Source organism: Euprymna scolopes, chromosome 16 (assembly GCF_053919585.1).
Source record: "Euprymna scolopes isolate OS-2025 chromosome 16, ASM5391958v1, whole genome shotgun sequence".
Classification (NCBI taxonomy): Eukaryota; Metazoa; Mollusca; class Cephalopoda; order Sepiida; family Sepiolidae; genus Euprymna; species Euprymna scolopes.
Window position 1 is genome coordinate 144,133,348 of NC_136497.1, and position 16,350 is coordinate 144,149,697.

A 16,350-nucleotide genomic window follows, 5' to 3' on the forward strand; every position below is an offset into this window, starting at 1 on the left:
CAGTGCTGCTATATTTGACGAGGCTGGAATACATTTTTTGTCTAGAAAGACACGTAGCAATGTCTTAAACAAAAATGCAAGAAACATTAAAACTTTAGGCTTGGATTAAAAAATACAGGAAAACCACCTTTGAAAATGTTCTTTTTACCGATGAGTCCAGAGCAACCCTTGATTGACCGGATGGGTGGGCCAAAGTTTAGAGGCATCATGAATTCCCTATCTCATCGATTCCATCGTCAACAGGGAGGTGGAGGTATCCTGTTTTAGGATGGAATAATCTGTGATGAACTAGTTGGACCATTTCGAGTGGCAAACTGGCAAGCCAGTCTTCTATTTTATTTTCAAATTAACATTTGTCACCATAGCTTGATGACCTTATCTGGTAGAAGCATGTCCCCCTCCTCGTAAAAATTAAACCACGGTTGTTGGTGGCCAATCCCAACGCTCTAATGGGTTTCAGAATAGACAGCCCCAACCTCCTCATGTTAAGAATGTTGTAATGAATAGACACGACCAACCTCACCATGGTAAGAACGGTTTTCTTAATATACACCCTATTTTATGAGTGTAGGGGACTGTCCAAGTATTTGTTCCAAGTTCAACCTTGATATAAGTTGTCAACATATCTACCTGCAAAGACTATAAACAAAAAAAATTGGGATGGATGGCAGCGTCGTACGGAGGCAAATACACTTTTTATCACGCATGTGTAGAACAGTGAATTACAGTGCATAATGCATGTCATTATATCTCTAAACTTACTTGTCACTGCCAAAGTTAAAATAGATTGTCTTATTTAGCATAGTCTAAAACCTTTATAATTCGACAGTTTAATGGAAATAGTGTAGTTGGTGGTAAGGTAAAAAAAAGTACCTAACAAGTTAATTTCTGAGCAGTGTAGAAAAGGAGTCCTGAAAAGAGAACTAAACAAAAAACAACTATAGTTCAAAGCAACACAAAAAACAAAAGCCAATACAAAACAAATAAATATATCCGTAGGCAATGTAATACAGGAGAAATTTGTACTTTAGCGGTGTAAATTATTTGACAGATGAAGGATGTAAAAAGAAAAAAAACTTACGTAAATGTAGTCAAATACAAACTGAATGAAAAGTAATGAAAATGATAATTTATCTGGACGTAATTCAGACTTAGAGTGTGAAAATGTTTTATATAAAAGAAAATAGTTTTTATGATTTCGAAAATAAAAATAATAATATTTTTTTTTTTTTTGCCTAATGACTCCAATCTATGCTTGGTGCTACTTTGATGTTGGGGGCTACAACAACTCTCTATTAATATGAGATTAGGAAGACGTTTATGAAAATGCCCCCCCCCGTAAATACCACAATGTAAGTTTTTTTCCAGTTTATCTAATCGATAACAAACTTAACTTTCAGATAAGAAAAAGTAAAATTGTAAAAAAATAAAAAAACTTTTTATAACTTTTATTGTCAGGGATCAGTTTTCAATAATAATGCTCTACTGAATTGAACATGTTCTTTGTGACCACCACCGAGAAAAAATATTGTCGCAATATTTTTCTCGGTGATGGTCACAAAGTAGGTGTTCAATTTAGTTGAATGTTAATGAGTAAATAATATTAATCCAAATAATGCGTAACGGCATATGTAACTTTTAACTGAATGTTAAGGTTACTTGGACACGGATCAAACTTTTTAACTTGACTTGTGCACAAAATAATAAATGTTAAGCGGTCAAAATTGAGGTCAAAGTTAAAAGAAATTGGACCTCTGTGATCTCTACCAAATTACTCAGCCAATTTTTGGTCTGAACGTTTGAAATTTTATCTAAAGGGTATTCAGAGATATGGCCAGCTTTTTAATCGGGTCGGGTCGAATATCTGAGCTTCCAAGGAGTCAAAGTTCAAAATATTTGACCTTTGCAAACTACTAATTTTTGGTCTAAACATATGAAAGTTTATATGTAGGTCACTTAGACATGGGTCAAACTGTTTATTTAGATTTGAAACCAAAATGATTTTTAAACTAATATAAGCATAATAAGCACCTCCAGAATTCACCAGAGAATTACCCCACCCTATATGTAGCACAATGTAACTTTATTATAAATTAATATTATCAGTATAACTTTTGTACCATTTAAAATAAGGGCAAAATAAACCAGTAATAATTAAAAAAAAATTTTTTTTTTTTCATCGAACGAAAATAATGAAATTGCGAGACGAAATCGTGTTTACATAATTGGCGCTTTAAAATAACGTTCCCATGTAGTAGACATTCCGAACGTGAAAACATACCTGTGTTTAATAAATCTAGCAAAAATAAACTAGTGGTCAGATTTTCGTGAAATTTTCGATACAAAAAAACAAAACAAAAAAGCAAACTTGATTTAAAAGAAACGAAAACATGTATTTTCCACTTATTGGTTTCAAATATCTGAGCTTCCAAGGAGTCAAAGTTAAAAATACTTGACCGTTGCAAACTACTCAGCTAATTTTTGGTCTGAACATTTGCAATTTGACATAACGGGTATTCAGACATACGGCAAACATTCTAATCAGTTTTGGGGCGAAAATTTATCCGCCAAAATGTCAAGGTTGAAAAAGTTTACTTTTGCAGACTCTACCAAACTCCTCCGCTAATTTTTGATCCAAACACTTGAACTTTTAGATGTAGGTGACTTGGACATGGGTCAAACTTTTTATTTAGATTTGAAACCAAAATAATTTTTAAACTAATACAAGAATAATAGGCACCTCCAAAATTCACCATAGAATTACCCCCCCCCATCTGTAACACGATGTAACTTTATTATGAGTTAATATTATCAATGTAATTTTATACCATTTACAAGAAGGACAAAATAAACTAGTAATAATTAAAAAAAAAAATTTTCATTGTACGGAAATAATGAAATTACGTGAAGAAAATCTTGTTTACATAATTGACGCTTTAATTCCGAACGTGAAAACATACCTGTGTTTAATAAATCTAGCAAAAATTAACTAATGGTCAGATTTTTGTGAAATTTTTGATACTTATCCATTTTAGAATGGAATTACACATAAAATGCAGTTTCAATAAAATATATGAAGGAAAATATTTTTTTAGTGCGTGCCCCTCCTCCCCTATTTATTTTGTTCGAAATTTTCTAATTAATATATACTATTATCAGTTGAATTGGCAAGAAAAAGAAACTTCGTAAAAATGAGTTCATTTTTAAAAGATTAAAACGATTAAAATTCCTTTATTTAAAAATGTTCCGTACCAACACAGATTTTTAACTGCGTATAATTTTTTTTTATATTAAATTTAAAATCATCGCTCTTGCCAGCTATTTTATCACCAGATTAAAACCAATTAAAATATTATTGCACAAAAATTAAACCTTTTTATCACCCACTACGATATCTTGTTTGTCTCTTTTTACCAAACATAAGTATGGAAGCTGGTAATTAACCAAATGAATACTTGTACATATTAAGCAAAACCGTATTTCATATTTAATATACAAATTTTTATAATATTATGTATGGAAGCCCGTAGGTAACCAAAAAAACATTCAGTAAAACCGTATTTCATATTTAATATACAAATTTTTATAATATTATGTATGGAAGCCCGTAGGTAACCAAAAAAACATTCAGTAAAACCGTATTTCATATTTAATATACAAATTTTTATAATATTATGGATGGAAGCCCGTAGGTAACCCAAAAAACATTCAGTAAAACCGTATTTCATATTTAATATACAAATTTTTATAATATTATGTATGGAAGCCCGTAGGTAACCAAAAAAACATTCAGTAAAACCGTATTTCATATTTAATATACAAATTTTTATAATATTATTAATCATTAAACTGTGTAAATCTTAAAACCCCAAAAAATTATAACAAAGATTAATTATTAATTGCAGTTGGAATAAGATAAACAAAGGTTTTTAAAAAATCATTAAGTCGTTTCTGCTTTTCCATAGTTCGCATAGTTAACACAAGTCTGACGTCACGGGATCGTGCGTTCCTTTTTTTTCACAATTCTTCACATTCGTTTGAAGTGCCTAGAGAATAAAAACACAATTGTGACCATCTACCAAACTTTTACTGATTTGTTGTTCCAAGTTTCAAGCATTTCTCTTAACAAATACCCCAGATATCTTAGCACTAAGTGATACTAACCTACACTCCTCCATCCCCTCTAACCACTTTAACATGCCTGGATATCTCCCACTCTGCCATAAGGACTCTGACAGACACATGCACGGACTTGGAGTTTACATTCGTAATACCCTCCCCCTGACTAGAGAAACAAACCTAGAAACAGATGATCAAGCCTTTATGTGTTTTAGACTAAACATGCAACACAATATTAGCTACTATTATTTTCTCTACCGCTCTCCCTCGACTCAGGACTGCACCATAATAAACAAAGTCTCTGACAGCATAGACACGGCACTGTCCCTCGACACTAGCGCACAAATACATGTATTTGGTGACTTTAATGTCCACCACAAAAACTGGCTTGGATTCTCTACTTACACAGATGCAGTGGGCAGCACAACTCATAGCTTCACTATATCTCACTCCCTATCACAAATTGTTACGTTTCCAACCCATTTCCCTGACCAGGAAGAACAACACGCATCACTTCTAGATCTGTTTTTGACCACAGTTCCCGATGACTGCATTTCGAAGGCCCACAGCCCACTCGGGAACGCTGATCATGCAGTGATAATGGTTGAAATCGCCCTAAACTCTATAGCCAAAACTGAAGAGCCAGTGCTCAAAACAACGAGATATTATAAAAAGGCTGACTGGGAAGCCATCAGGGAACTAATCAGAGATGCCCCATGGAGAAATATTTTTTTTTCTCACTGCTGAACAGTGTGCAAACGAGACTACTGACTGATTCAAAACTGCAATCGAAGCGCATGTTCCCATGCGGAAATTTTATAGTAAGCCCCACTCTCCCCAATGGTTTACGTCGACTTGCGCAACTGCCATTGCTCAAAAGCAGCATGCATACCGTAGTTTAACCAACATAAATCCGGTTCAAACAGACTGAAGTATATAGAAGCTAGAAATAACGTTAAGAAAGAAATAGCGACAGCTAAGAGAGAATTTACAGAAACCACTAAAAAGCGCATCGAAGGACAAAAACTAGTAACTCGAGACTTCTGGAAAATCTACAACAGTGTAGTAAATAATGGGCAATCAACAATTCCCCCACTAACCAACAATCACGAGGTTGTCTCCTCAGCAACCGACAAGGCTAACATGCTTGCCAGTCGGTTTGCCTCAAACTCCACACTGGACCCTTCCAACCACCCCCTACCTGACTTTCCTATGCGGACAGACGCCACGCTAGACGATCTGAAAACCACCTCTGCTCAGGTGCATGCTATCATAAAAAACCTTGACACTTCAAAAGCATGTGGACTCGATCTTATCCCAGCTGTGCTATTAAAAAAGTGCTCAGCCGAAGTAGCTCCAGTTTTCTCCAAACTCTACAACTTAATGAAGCTTGCTTTCCAGGCTGTTGGAAAACTGCTTCTGTGGTACCAATATTTAAGAATTCTGGCGAAAGGACTGACCCATCAAATTATCTCCCCATTAGCCTCCTCCCACTTTTTGCCAAAATATTTGAGACCTTAATTAACCATGCTCTAGTCCATCACCTTACAGATGCTAAACTTCTGACTGACAAACAATATGGATTTAGACAAGCCCGTTTCAGAGCAGACATCCTAACTGTAATCTCTGAACGTATATACCATTCACTGGACAAAGCGGGGAAGGGCAGAGCGGTAGCTCTAGATATATCTAAGGCTTTTGACAGGGTATGGCATGAGGGTCTCCTCAGGAAAATTAGATCATACGGTATCACTGGTAGAATGCTTAACATAATTAAATCCTTCTTAGATAAGAGAAAAATCCAGGTTGTCCTCGACGGTCGTACATCTAAACAATATGATATAAATGCGGGGGTGCCCCAGGGTTCTATCCTTGGACCTCTATTGTTCCTGATATTCATAAATGACCTCCCTGACAACATTGCCTCTGAGATGGGTATATATGCTGATGACACTACACTCTATGGCAGGCACGACAGGAAGACGAATGAACACATTTCTAAAGAAATGGCAGAAACACAAGAGGAAGACCTCCAATCTGTAGTGGAATGGGGACAAAAGTGGTTGGTCGCGTTCAATGCTGCCAAGACTAAACTAGTTTCATTCAATAATTACAAGAAACCCTCTCTACCACCTATAGCAATGGCCAACGACTCTTTAGCTGAGAGTACATCTTTCAAACTGCTTGGCCTAACGTTCACAGGAAACATGAGTTGGAACAAGTACATTGAAGGCATTGCCAGGGCCGCTGCAAGAAAGGTGGGCTCTCTCTACCGTGCTAGACAACTACTAACACCCAAAAGTATCCTGTACCTCTATAAGGCCACTATTCGTCCATGTATGGAGTATTGCTGTCACATCTGGGCTGGTGCATCTGCTACTAGTCTCTCGCTCCTTGACAAGGTTCAAAAGAGAGTCGCAAACCTGATAGGCCCTGAACTGGCATCTAAGCTTTCCCATCGACGAAATGTTGCATCCCTCTGCCTTTTCTACAAGTATTTTAGTGGTGAATGCTCTGACGAACTGCAATCACTTGTGCCCCCACGACGTGAGCACCCTCGACAAACCCGACAAGCTGCTAAATCCCACCCCCACACTGTAGAGATCCCTATATGTAAAAGATATTTTTACTCCAATTGTTTCTTCCCCAGAACCGCTAGACTCTGGAATTCCATTCCAGGTCTCTGCTTCCTCAACAGTACTGACGTGCAGAAGTTCAAGTGTAACGTGAACCGACATCTTGCTGCCCAAATCCCTACATAGTACCCAAGTAGTTGTTGCCCCTGATAGTAGCCCCCTACACCAAAGTGGCAATTTGCCTTGTTTGGGGTGAAAATGTAATTAAAAAAAAAATTTAAAAAAATCCTGGCTTGAGGTAGTTGCTAGCCTAGCCAAACAGATAAGCTGTGATACAGCGAAACAGTACTGATTTATTTCAACTAAGTTAAAGATTTTACGGAAAGCCCCAGTACTATTTATAAATCAACCAATCATATTGCTTCAAAATTGTCTGACGTCATACTTTTTCACTAACTTTGTTTCACTTTTAGCAACTTTTCCAGCAATTCAACAAATCACACGTTTTTTCTTCTTGAAGTTAAAAAAACATTTACAAAAGATAAATTGTAAGTAAAATCTTATTTCCAAATATTACATTATTTTTTAAATTATATTTTTTTCACAATAGAAACAATATTGATTCATCTTTTTGTATCTTTTGTTTTAATATTGAAAGAAAAAAAATGCGGTTCAAAATTGAGGTCATTTCGTTTTTTGTCGATATATTTGCTTTTTTTTTTAGTTTTTTTTTTATTTTAGTATTCAAAAAGAAAAGAAAAAAGATTATCATTAAAGAAATTAAAATCCTTTTTATTTTACATTTATTATTTATTTACAAGAATACACACACACACACACACACACACACACACACACATATATATATATATATATATATATATATATATATATATATATATACATTCACGTGAACTCACTTTTTTCTTCACAATATTCCATCTGCTTCACTTTTTGTTATCAAGTAAGATCTTTGACTTACTTGCAGTTTCATCAAATACTTTTGTATGCAAAATCCGATCCCGCATTTTGCTAATTCCTACCCTCTGATGAGAAGGAAAGTATTTCTTCGAAACTCCGCAGATTAAGGACTATCCACTTATCAAGTGTTTCCTTTCCAGATAAAATATGTTTTTAAATGCCTTTCAAAGTGTTTTTAACATGTTTTATTAACTATTTGCTCTTATATATATATATATATATATATATATATATATATATATATATATATGTATATATATATATATATATATGTATATATATATATATGTATATATATATATATGTATATATATATGTATATATATATGTATATATATATATATATATATATATATATATATATATACACACAATTTGTAAATGGTCTTTTTTTTTTACTTTTTTTCCACCTCATATGACGGTTTTTCTAGGTTGTTCGGTTATGCTGAAAACGAATATCATATTTAAATTTTTGGTCAGACCAGCAGTTGTCTTGATATTAAGATTATATACAACATAATCCATTATGTTTTCCCTGGCGGCCATGTTTTTTCCAAACTGAACAAGTAAGTACTAATGCGTGTTACAAAACACCTCCCTATGTTAAAAATATCGAACGCCACTGGCATTCATTAAGTAATACATTGGAAAAATGTCTTAATATTAAGAAAACTGCTTATTTGCACCGACTTTGAATGTGATATTCGTTTTTAGCATACTCGAAAATATGTAAAAGCTGTCAATTAAAAGGTGAGTGTTAAGTTGGAAAGAAAATAAAAAAATAACTTTTGAAATTCAGTTTATTTTAATCTGTTTTTATAAATTAAATAAAAAATAAAATTTCGAATGTTTGTTTTGGGTACTTATGCACTTATGTTACCGTGCTATTTTCTTTTTTTTACATAGTATTTTCAGGTTAAATTGAAGTTTTTCGATATGTTTTTTCTTCTAAATTGTTGGCTGAAAGTACAGATAATTACAAAACGCCCTCCCTGTGTTAAGAATGTTTTCGTTTTTTTTTTTTTAAATAATAACGTTATTAATTCATCACGGTAACATAAGTGCATACTGCATAGGCACCTTTTTGGTGATGGGGGTGATCAGAAGTGGGAGTTAAGATGCGATTTGCGATTTCAATTCCGAATTTCTGCCAAAGAATAAAAAAGGGCGTCGTGCCGTCGTGCCGTAAATGTTCTTTTTAGGAATGTGTGTGTGTGTGTGTGTGTATATATATATATATATATATATATATATATATATATATATATATATATATATATATATATATATATATTCATTTGGTGCTTGTGCACTTATGTTACCGTGCTATTTCAAAAATAGAATTTTCAGTTAAATTGTTGCAAATGGACTGTTGAAATAACGCCTATTACGATTAACGCCAAAATCCGTATTAAAAAAATATTCAGCCAAGGTCAAGTACGTGTCACTGTTTCAAGCATTCGTTCATACACACATTATTTCTACATTCCCCTTTCAACCTTAGTGTTTAATTAAGAGGATTTTTTTTTTTTTATAGAATCACTCCCGTCTTTAATTCGGGCAGTTTGCGTTCGAGCCGGACAACCAGAAAAAAAAAATCGTTGTGATTTATTATCTTTCGTTTTCTTTGTTTTTCTTGTTTTAGTTTGATAAAATTTACTTTTAACGGTCCCAGGTAAAATTTTAAAGCCCAAAAAAAAAAAAAAAAAAAATACTTGTCGATAACACTAACATATACAAGTACACTTTCTCCTTTAGTTGACCTTTACAACTCCCACTATATATTTTTTATTTTCGTATTTTTTTTTTTTTTACAATTTTTAATTTTTACAGCATTAGCACTGAATTTATTTTTTTACTGTTATCGGACATGTTTTTCACAAATAATTATTTTTCTACCTTATCGTTTGCCGTAAATTTTGGATATGTTACTAATTGTGACATAACATTACCATTTTTTTTTTTTTTTTTTTTTTACTTGAAATTCAATATTTTTTTTTATTATAATATAGAAGTACCCTCTCCCCCAAAAAGGAAAGAATTTTAGAATTTACTTTTTTGTAATCAGGTGTCATAACAGATAATCATCCGGATGTTTTAGGGGAGGGAAGGTTGGAGTAACCCCCAAACGCGGGACAAGATCAAAGTGTAGTATCTGTTCTTCAGATGCTGCACTTCAATTTCTTGTTCTCTGTCAGTGAAGGAGAAATCCTTCACGACTGAGACAATTTTTATTTTTGTTCCTTTTCTCCACGTTAAAAAACGACTCTGTCCCGTGGGGAGGCATTGTAAATAGGAACCCCCAAACGATAGACCCCAGTCCGAACTTTTGCCAATAATGAAAAAGGGGCGTGGCGATATAAATGATTGATGTATTTTGGAATTTGGGTAAAATCCATTGAAAGCGGTCGGTGGTTCTATGAGAAAATAAAGCTGTTTACGCATTATAAATGTTTCTTTTCTGTGTCTTACGTTATACATTAGTACATTAGGGGTCATTTCCAGTTAAAAGTTTATTTACTGCACTCATCTGGACTAGAGAAAATCATGATTTAAATGTGTATGTCTCGTGTAAATAACTAACGATGAATATCTAATATGGCCGACCAGACGTGACGGGTGATCAAAAAGTCAGATCGAGCGTACCCGCGTACCGGAAAACGAAATTAGACTAACGAAATGAGCCAAATCGAAATTGAATTTTATTTACGTTTGAATAAAAAACAGTCGAGTTATTTTTTTTATTATTCAAGAACCCCCCCCCCCCAAAAAAAACGGGCAAAAAAAAAAAAAAATTATCCACCAAGGAAATAAAGCATAACAAATTAATCTGAAAAGCGCAAAGTTCAAGCCAAAAAAAAAAAAAAAAAAAAAAAAAAAAAGGCCAATTGTCAATTTGATTTCATTTCGTTTTCCGGTACGCTCGATCTGACTTTTTGATCACCCGTCTGGTCGGCCATATCAGAGAATTATCGTTAGTTATTTAGACGAGACATACACATTTAAATCATGATTTTCTCTAGTCCAGATGAACTTTTAACTCGAAATGACCCCTAATGTACTAATGTATAACGTAAGACACAGAAAAGAAACATTTATAATGCGTACACAGCTTTATTTTCTCATAGAACCAAACCACCGACCGCTTTCAATGGATTTTACCGGAATTTGTTATTTATATCACTGTCGCTTCAATTATAGCATAGGGACTGTTGAAATAACTCTCCTATTTCGATTAACGCTCAAATCCGTATTGAAAAAAAATCTTCAGCAAAAGGTCAAGTACACGTCTGTTTTAAGTATTCGTTCCATACACAAATATTTTCTTCCTTCCTTTTTCTACTTAATCGCTTAATTAAGAGGGTTTTTTTTAAAATCACTCCTGTCTTTAATTCAGTTTGCGTTCGAGCCAGACAGACAGTCAGAAATTTACATTTTTTCAGCAAATTATTATCGATTGGACACTTATCGGTACTGGTCGCGATTAGAGTTCCCTGCCGAACACCATAAAAAAAAACACTGGCTTCTCCCTACGCATGAGCAAAGGACATTTATCGCCTTTGTTTTTATCACTTTTATCGACTTTTTTTATTTACTGTTTATGAATATTGAAATAAAAGAAATTATTACACATTTATTAATAATATCTCACTTCTATCGCCTTTGTTTTTAATCACTTTTATCGACTTTTTTTTTACTGTTTATGTGTCACTTTTATCGACCTTTTCTTTTCTTTTTTAAATAGCATTTTATTTTTAAACTAGCGGGGGTACCCGGCGTTGCCCGGGCGTTTGTTTCCGGGACGGGGGGGGGAGTTTTAAAAAATGTTATGGTAAGTAAGTAGGATCAAACCCGGAGTCATGAGTAAAAGTAGGAAAATAAAGTGTGAAAAAAAAACATCTGCAACGTTAACAGTTCGGCCACCAAGAAAAGTCCATTCCAGTTGTTTAGGAAAAAAAAAACAAAAAAAAAACGACTGCGGTAGGTCGGCGCGAACGTGAAAATATAATGTGAATTGTCCAGCACGCTAACCACTACGCCACAGAGCACTGCAGCTTAGTATAGTGATTTTAAATAACTTCACATGAAAGAACTACGAAGCCAAACCGGTGTTCTCTTCTCAACTGTTCCTTGTGAACGATCCCCAAACGGTGTTAAGTGGTGGCAGGGGGAGGAGGAATTTATTAGAGAGAAAATATTTTACCACTTCCATTGATCTTAACCGATTTTGGCCGTGACTTCTCAGCAGAAAAAGTATAGAAATCTAAGATTATCGAGGAATTTGAGAAATAATAAGCCTATAACACACCTCAGATATTGTTCTGCCGTTTGTGCATATTATATTTGCATGAAATATCTTGATTTTTAATCCTATTAATGTCAAAATTAGACGGGAAAAAATGAGTTCATTTTATTTATATAGAAGATAGATAAACTAGCGGGGGTACCCGGCGTTGCCCGGGGGTTGTTTCCGGGACGGGGGGGGAGTTTTAAAAAATGTTATGGTAAGTAAGTAGGATCAAACCCGGAGTCATGAGTAAAAGTAGGAAAATAAAGTGTGAAAAAAAAACATCTGCAACGTTAACAGTTCGGCCACCAAGAAAAGTCCATTCCAGTTGTTTAGGAAAAAAAAAAACAAAAAAAAAACGACTGCGGTAGGTCGGCGCGAACGTGAAAATATAATGTGAATTGTCCAGCACGCTAACCACTACGCCACAGAGCACTGCAGCTTAGTATAGTGATTTTAAATAACTTCACATGAAAGAACTACGAAGCCAAACCGGTGTTCTCTTCTCAACTGTTCCTTGTGAACGATCCCCAAACGGTGTTAAGTGGTGGCAGGGGGAGGAGGAATTTATTAGAGAGAAAATATTTTACCACTTCCATTGATCTTAACCGATTTTGGCCGTGACTTCTCAGCAGAAAAAGTATAGAAATCTAAGATTATCGAGGAATTTGAGAAATAATAAGCCTATAACACACCTCAGATATTGTTCTGCCGTTTGTGCATATTATATTTGCATGAAATATCTTGATTTTTAATCCTATTAATGTCAAAATTAGACGGGAAAAAATGAGTTCATTTTATTTATATAGAAGATAGATAAACTAGCGGGGGTACCCGGCGTTGCCCGGGGGTTGTTTCCGGGACGGGGGGGGGGAGTTTTAAAAAATGTTATGGTAAGTAAGTAGGATCAAACCCGGAGTCATGAGTAAAAGTAGGAAAATAAAGTGTGAAAAAAAAACATCTGCAACGTTAACAGTTCGGCTACCAAGAAAAGTCCATTCCAGTTGTTTAGGAAAAAAAAAACAAAAAAAAAACGACTGCGGTAGGTCGGCGCGAACGTGAAAATATAATGTGAATTGTCCAGCACGCTAACCACTACGCCACAGAGCACTGCAGCTTAGTATAGTGATTTTAAATAACTTCACATGAAAGAACTACGAAGCCAAACCGGTGTTCTCTTCTCAACTGTTCCTTGTGAACGATCCCCAAACGGTGTTAAGTGGTGGCAGGGGGAGGAGGAATTTATTAGAGAGAAAATATTTTACCACTTCCATTGATCTTAACCGATTTTGGCCGTGACTTCTCAGCAGAAAAAGTATAGAAATCTAAGATTATCGAGGAATTTGAGAAATAATAAGCCTATAACACACCTCAGATATTGTTCTGCCGTTTGTGCATATTATATTTGCATGAAATATCTTGATTTTTAATCCTATTAATGTCAAAATTAGACGGGAAAAAATGAGTTCATTTTATTTATATAGATAGATAAACTAGCGGGGGTACCCGGCGTTGCCCGGGGGTTGTTTCCGGGACGGGGGGGGGGGAGTTTTAAAAAATGTTATGGTAAGTAAGTAGGATCAAACCCGGAGTCATGAGTAAAAGTAGGAAAATAAAGTGTGAAAAAAAAACATCTGCAACGTTAACAGTTCGGCCACCAAGAAAAGTCCATTCCAGTTGTTTAGGAAAAAAAAAACAAAAAAAAAACGACTGCGGTAGGTCGGCGCGAACGTGAAAATATAATGTGAATTGTCCAGCACGCTAACCACTACGCCACAGAGCACTGCAGCTTAGTATAGTGATTTTAAATAACTTCACATGAAAGAACTACGAAGCCAAACCGGTGTTCTCTTCTCAACTGTTCCTTGTGAACGATCCCCAAACGGTGTTAAGTGGTGGCAGGGGGAGGAGGAATTTATTAGAGAGAAAATATTTTACCACTTCCATTGATCTTAACCGATTTTGGCCGTGACTTCTCAGCAGAAAAAGTATAGAAATCTAAGATTATCGAGGAATTTGAGAAATAATAAGCCTATAACACACCTCAGATATTGTTCTGCCGTTTGTGCATATTATATTTGCATGAAATATCTTGATTTTTAATCCTATTAATGTCAAAATTAGACGGGAAAAAATGAGTTCATTTTATTTATATAGAAGATAGATAAACTAGCGGGGGTACCCGGCGTTGCCCGGGGGTTGTTTCCGGGACGGGGGGGGGAGTTTTAAAAAATGTTATGGTAAGTAAGTAGGATCAAACCCGGAGTCATGAGTAAAAGTAGGAAAATAAAGTGTGAAAAAAAAACATCTGCAACGTTAACAGTTCGGCCACCAAGAAAAGTCCATTCCAGTTGTTTAGGAAAAAAAAAAACAAAAAAAAAACGACTGCGGTAGGTCGGCGCGAACGTGAAAATATAATGTGAATTGTCCAGCACGCTAACCACTACGCCACAGAGCACTGCAGCTTAGTATAGTGATTTTAAATAACTTCACATGAAAGAACTACGAAGCCAAACCGGTGTTCTCTTCTCAACTGTTCCTTGTGAACGATCCCCAAACGGTGTTAAGTGGTGGCAGGGGGAGGAGGAATTTATTAGAGAGAAAATATTTTACCACTTCCATTGATCTTAACCGATTTTGGCCGTGACTTCTCAGCAGAAAAAGTATAGAAATCTAAGATTATCGAGGAATTTGAGAAATAATAAGCCTATAACACACCTCAGATATTGTTCTGCCGTTTGTGCATATTATATTTGCATGAAATATCTTGATTTTTAATCCTATTAATGTCAAAATTAGACGGGAAAAAATGAGTTCATTTTATTTATATAGAAGATAGATAAACTAGCGGGGGTACCCGGCGTTGCCCGGGGGTTGTTTCCGGGACGGGGGGGGGGAGTTTTAAAAAATGTTATGGTAAGTAAGTAGGATCAAACCCGGAGTCATGAGTAAAAGTAGGAAAATAAAGTGTGAAAAAAAAACATCTGCAACGTTAACAGTTCGGCCACCAAGAAAAGTCCATTCCAGTTGTTTAGGAAAAAAAAAACAAAAAAAAAACGACTGCGGTAGGTCGGCGCGAACGTGAAAATATAATGTGAATTGTCCAGCACGCTAACCACTACGCCACAGAGCACTGCAGCTTAGTATAGTGATTTTAAATAACTTCACATGAAAGAACTACGAAGCCAAACCGGTGTTCTCTTCTCAACTGTTCCTTGTGAACGATCCCCAAACGGTGTTAAGTGGTGGCAGGGGGAGGAGGAATTTATTAGAGAGAAAATATTTTACCACTTCCATTGATCTTAACCGATTTTGGCCGTGACTTCTCAGCAGAAAAAGTATAGAAATCTAAGATTATCGAGGAATTTGAGAAATAATAAGCCTATAACACACCTCAGATATTGTTCTGCCGTTTGTGCATATTATATTTGCATGAAATATCTTGATTTTTAATCCTATTAATGTCAAAATTAGACGGGAAAAAATGAGTTCATTTTATTTATATAGAAGATAGATAAACTAGCGGGGGTACCCGGCGTTGCCCGGGGGTTGTTTCCGGGACGGGGGGGGGGAGTTTTAAAAAATGTTATGGTAAGTAAGTAGGATCAAACCCGGAGTCATGAGTAAAAGTAGGAAAATAAAGTGTGAAAAAAAAACATCTGCAACGTTAACAGTTCGGCCACCAAGAAAAGTCCATTCCAGTTGTTTAGGAAAAAAAAAAACAAAAAAAAAACGACTGCGGTAGGTCGGCGCGAACGTGAAAATATAATGTGAATTGTCCAGCACGCTAACCACTACGCCACAGAGCACTGCAGCTTAGTATAGTGATTTTAAATAACTTCACATGAAAGAACTACGAAGCCAAACCGGTGTTCTCTTCTCAACTGTTCCTTGTGAACGATCCCCAAACGGTGTTAAGTGGTGGCAGGGGGAGGAGGAATTTATTAGAGAGAAAATATTTTACCACTTCCATTGATCTTAACCGATTTTGGCCGTGACTTCTCAGCAGAAAAAGTATAGAAATCTAAGATTATCGAGGAATTTGAGAAATAATAAGCCTATAACACACCTCAGATATTGTTCTGCCGTTTGTGCATATTATATTTGCATGAAATATCTTGATTTTTAATCCTATTAATGTCAAAATTAGACGGGAAAAAATGAGTTCATTTTATTTATATAGAAGATAGATAAACTAGCGGGGGTACCCGGCGTTGCCCGGGGGTTGTTTCCGGGACGGGGGGGGGAGTTTTAAAAAATGTTATGGTAAGTAAGTAGGATCAAACCCGGAGTCATGAGTAAAAGTAGGAAAATAAAGTGTGAAAAAAAAACATCTGCAACGTTAACAGTTCGGCCACCAAGAAAAGTCCATTCCAGTTGTTTAGG

General features: G+C 35.3%; 1 protein-coding gene across 2 annotated transcripts in view; it reads left to right on the forward strand.

Moving 5' to 3' along the window:
• The first annotated feature begins 6,173 nt into the window (after positions 1 to 6,173).
• The window catches only part of LOC145296142 (uncharacterized), a 44,447-nt gene continuing 34,270 nt past the window's right edge, over positions 6,174 to 16,350 (forward strand). For both annotated transcript variants that reach the window (XM_080142317.1, XM_080142315.1), the window contains exon 1: positions 6,174 to 7,243. The gene's annotated coding sequence lies outside the window, so the exon portion shown is untranslated. The remainder of the gene's footprint in view (positions 7,244 to 16,350) is intronic.